The sequence below is a fragment of the Schistocerca cancellata genome, chromosome 6 (genome assembly GCF_023864275.1).
Source record: "Schistocerca cancellata isolate TAMUIC-IGC-003103 chromosome 6, iqSchCanc2.1, whole genome shotgun sequence".
Lineage (NCBI taxonomy): Eukaryota > Metazoa > Arthropoda > Insecta > Orthoptera > Acrididae > Schistocerca > Schistocerca cancellata.
Window position 1 is genome coordinate 699,263,487 of NC_064631.1, and position 5,556 is coordinate 699,269,042.

Consider the following 5,556-nt stretch of genomic DNA (forward strand, 5'->3'; position numbering starts at 1 on the left):
AGAAAAACAAGAAATAGAAAAAAAGAAAAAAAGCATTTAATTGCTTGAAAGTAATCTGAATATTTAAAACAATTAATTGGTGATCTGACGGAAAATTACAGCACGCATTCTTGTCCAAATTTTCATAGTAAAACGAAAAGTGGAAAATGGACAAATGAGGTGTGAAATTTTCCAATGTGAGAGCTCATATTGCAAAAAAGACTAAACTTGTTTGAAAGTAATCAGGATAATTAAAAAAAACCTAATCAGTGATTTCAAGAAAAAATTAAATATTTCACGAAGAGCTGTTGGTATCTATATAAATGACGTATAGAAAACTTCAAGACTGTCATCTTGCTAATAAAAAAATTGTACTTGTGTGATATTTAATTGTCAAAAAGGATTCCTTTGTACCTAGTACTAAATTCAGGACATTTCCGAAACAAATGACGCTAGGAAAGTGGTTTTGTAAACGTCTGTATGATGACGCCTCAGTGTAGCTGCAACTCTGCAGATGACTGTTGTTCCTCATGCACTCTTTAATGCTTTACAGTAGAGAGCTGGTAACAGTGCTGCCAGCTGTCAGTGAGCTTCTTACACCGACTCGAGTGCAGAATGTCCCAAGCAACGTCCGAGGTACGAAAGCATGGCTGACCGCAAAGACTGCTGGTGAACATGGAAGGCTTTCCAGCGACATTCAATGCATTGAGCAGATTTAGATTCTGGAATCTACGTTTCATTTCGGATGATATTTACATAGATAGTGTGTTCTACGACTGCGCCTTGCCAGAAGCTATCGAAGAAGAGCATGCTATACTGAGAGTCCTTGGAAAGTTTGAAGCAGAGCAGCACTGTAGAACAAAACGATTTCCTGTAATTACGATCGAAATGCACTTTGACGATGACAACAGTGAAGACGCACCTCAAACTCCGCCGTAGTCGTAAGAATACCGCTTTTCATCACATTATAAATGGTGGGTTTCTTTCCTCTGTGTCGAAAAAATTAAATAAATACCAAATCACAGCATAAATTGAAATATCTCTGATTTCTCTACATCAGCATACTATTAATATTAACAGAATACTCATCGAGACTTAAATACATCGAATTTCAAGCTTTCAGTTCAAAACCTGAGAGTAAAAGTGATTAAAAAAAACTGTCAAATATTATGTGAAATCATTGTCTAAAAGTAAGAAATAAAACATATGAGAGAAACACTTGATTCACTTGTGAATGATGCTCGAAACCATATAGAAAAAAATCTGGTGACGACTGAGAATTTAAAATTCAATGTTAGACTAATTATCTTTGAATTGTAAAGAGTTCCAGTCTTGGTGGATTATGTACATCATACACTCTGCTATTGTGTGGCACTATCTTATTTATGTCATATAATACAGAAGGTGTGAAAAAAACTCGAACAATTTTTGAATTTCGAAAGTATTTAAGCAGAGTATCCTTTAAATACCAGTAAAGAGAATGCGTATGGTACAACAAGTAATGTCTCCTTTACAGTGGTTACAATACTAGTGGTCCCGTTATTGCGCTTAAGTTAACGCTAAATACGGAAGGTCTTGTGTAATCCGTAAGGCAGATGAACAGCTCGGAAAAGATTATTGTTTGCATCAGTATGACAGTATACCCTGTCATGAGCATCTGTGAGGCAATTTCTTGCGGGGAATAACATTCCTGAGAGGGATAGGCCTGCCCAGAATCCCAATCTAAGCGTAATGGAACGCATTAGATAGTTCGCTCCAGACTCGAGCATCGAACATCACTCCATTCCCTGGTTCCGGCCCTTGAGGAAGAGCAGGTTGACTTTCATCAACGTGAATTCGGTCATCTCACTGAAAGTGTCCCCAACAGCGTTCGTCACAACGGTCTAGGATGAACATTTCGCACATTAATGCTCACTAACAGGTGTCCAGCTACATTTGATCGTGTAGCGCATTTCAGATTTGATCAGGATGATCTGCATTTTTGTGGAATCTGTGCTGAAAGAATGTCCGCTGAGTGGTCAGTGCAGACGGCTACCATGCAGAGGACCTGAGTTCGATTCCCAGTAATGCCAAGAGATATTTTCTTGGTGGAAGGACTCGAAGGGGGGCACTCAGCCTCGTGACGTCTCAGCTGAGGAGCTACTTGACCGCACATCAACGGCTCCACGGTCTGGAAAGTCTGCAAAACGTCCGGAAGAGCGGTGTGCTGACCGTATGACACTCTACACCTCGTCCGCGCCGGCCGGAGTTGCCGAGCGGTTGAAGGCGCTACAGTCTGGAACCGCACGACCGCTACGTCGCAGGTTCGAATCCTGCCTCGGGCATGGATGTGTGTGATGTCCTTGGGTTAGTTGGGTTTAAGTGGTTCTAAGTTCTAGGGGACTTATGACCACGGCAGTTGAGTCCCATAGTGCTCAGAGCCATTTTTGACCTCGTCCGCGTGGCGGAGGATGACACTTCAGCCGGCAGACATCACTTCGGTGCTCACGAACTAGCGTCGAGCTCGCTATGCTCGAAGAATAACTGGAACCACTACCTACTTGCTTGCTTGTGCATTTGATGTGTCACCCATCGAGTACGAATGGACTGAATGTTTTTCATCATTTTCCTCCAGCATCTGTAGTTATGCAGTGAGACACACGGAAGATCCCAAGCAATATATGTGTCGTGTCTCTGTTTTCATGCCACGACGTCAAAACTCTGATTGTCGCACATCAGGCTTGCATTGCATTGATTTTCAAAACTCATTGGTCTCTAATTTTGCTACGTTCCGTATTGCACTGTGCGTCAACTATGGTATAATGTTTCGTGCAGTCGCGTCTATTCTTTTCGCTGCTGTAGATTTCACAAACGCTGTAACGCGATCCTACTTTAACCGCTCTAACCATCCACTTGCACTGTTCGCCGGCCGCTAATGGAATTTAACCTACTTTCTGCCTGTTTGCAGTGTGTACATCGCTAAACCGTGGTAACTGGCCTCCGTCACTGAGGCCTGACCACACTTCTGTTGCACTACAGTTTCATCTTCCTGGAAATGAACTTGCAGATGCGGCTGCCAAGGAGGCTTGCTCCATCCCACCTCCTGCTCGCTGTTCCGTCCCCCTGAAGGCCATTACGTCTTTTGTGACTCGGACGGTCATGCGTTGGTGGGAGGCTCAGTGGCTGGACGTGAGGGATAAGAAGTTGCGAGCGGTGAAGGATTCTGTCCGACCGTGGCTCACCTCCTTCCGACAACGACGCGCTGAGGAAGTAGCCCTTACACGGCTTCGAATAGGACATTGCCCTTTGACGCATGGTTTTCTGTTACATCGTGAGGAGCCACCAACGTGTCAGACATGTGGGACACAGCTGTCGATACGACATATTTTAACTGAGTGTGTTTTGTATGCGGGTTTGAGGGAAGATTTAAGTTTCCCACCAGACCTACCCTCTCTTTTAACTAATAATGAGGCGAGTGTCGCTAGAGTTTTACGTTTTTGTGTGATGTCTGGCCTTCTTCCCAAAATATTGTGATTGAAGTCTTAATGTGCTGTCCAGTGGTTTGGTCACCCACTGTTTGTAAGTGGTCACTCAGCCACTGTTACTTATTTTAACCTGTTTGTCCTGCTATTTTATTTTTAGTTTTATCTCCCTGTTTTGATGTGCTGTGTCCAATCTTGCAATTTGAACAATACCAATTCTCTCACAATTCGGCTCTGAATTGAACTTTTGGGAACGGGCGCTGATAACCTCGCTGTTGTGCGCCCTAAAACACTAATAATCATCATCATCATCATTCATCTACTGTTAACGCCAACACGTACAAATTCTTGGGAACGTGTAACTGTATGCCTGTATCTGCAGCCCCATGTAAAAGCATACCTGACCCACTTAATTTTTCCATTTACCCTTTCTCCCTCCCTATCTCTCTCTCTCTCTCTCTCTCTCTCTCTCTCTCTCTCTCTCTCTCTCTCTCTCTCGCACACACACACACACATATACACACACACACACACACACACACACGAACATACACACGAAAACTGATGAAACACTGCATGAAACGTGCTCGATATCATGTACAGCTAAAGAAGTGCCGACTGAGAATTTAAAGTTCAGTGTTTACCTTACATTATTACAATTTTAAAGAGTATAAGAAAGTGTGAGACCTGTGTTTATCCCAGCGTATACATTTTTTAAACGAAATGGGATGATCGTATGGCATTGGTGGGTCGGAGCCGCCACCTAGGGAAGTTCGGTCGCCGAGTCGTAAGTCTTTTCATCTAACGCCACATTGGGCGACTTGTGTGTCGATGATGATGAAATTGTCATGAGGACAACGCAACGCCCAGTCCCCGAGCGTAGGAAATCGGCTACCCGGTCGGGAATCGTATGAGAGGGGTTAATCACTTTCATTTTTTTGACAACGAAGTCCCTAACATTCCTGAACATACATATTCCTACCAAAAAAAGAGGAAGAAAAATGGAAGCTAATGACACCACCACTTTTACCATAAATTTAAGAGATGCCCCAAAAGATTATCTACCAATTCAGGCGTTCGCCTTGTCAATACTGCTCATCGAAGGGAGAAGATCAATTTGAAATAACTTAAGGAAATGCTGCCGGGTGAAGTCGACAACCTACTTATTTGGACCGGAGACCACATTTTCTTTTTCAAGGCAAAATTGCCTTTCCCTTTTTTGATATTTACACAGGAGACCATTGCGTCATTTTCAAAGTAAAACTGCAAGAAGAAAGTGTTGTGAAAGGAAATTCAAGACCTCAATTTGCATAAATATTCCGGAAAGAATAAACACACACACACACACACACACACACACACACACACACGCACGCACACATTATAAACACTGTAAGCGCCATCACGCCAACCTACAAGACCGACGCCAGACGTTATCCACAATGAAAATTACTGAAAGCGGGTGAGATAGCAATAACTCTGTCCCTCTGTTTTTTGACAAGGAAGACAGCAGATTCCAAGCAGAATTTAATCAAAAACTTTCATCTCTATTTACAAGATTAGCTGCTAATTTAATCTCAACTGCTTCCTCAATAACGCCATCCCAATAGCTGGAAGCGCATGACAGAATCTCCGTGTTATGTTCGATAGGGTGACCGGTGCCATGACAATGATCTGCAATAGCAGATTTGCTCCGCTGATGTATGCGCGTGTAATGCTTAAGCTGAGTATACCTGTCCTCCGCGGTCCTGATAGTCTGATAAATACGTGAGATGCCACAACACCGAGGAATGCAATAGACAACCACCTTAAGCAAACCAAGCCTATCCTTAACGCAACCTAAAATTACCCTAGTCTTAGATGGAGGTCGTAAAACAAGTTTCATATCGCATTCCAGCAAATCACGGCGAATGTTAACAGAAACGCTCCATTCATAATGAGGAATGCCCGTATATCTTGGTGTCAGCTCGGTATTGTCATGATTTTCCTAACGAACTGATGGTCGATAGCGCAACGCAAGTCTGATCTGTCTTTCACTACATCCATTCTGACCAAAGGTGACCTAAAGATGGGCTAACTCAGTTGACAGAGTCACAGTGTCTGAAATAACGTAAGC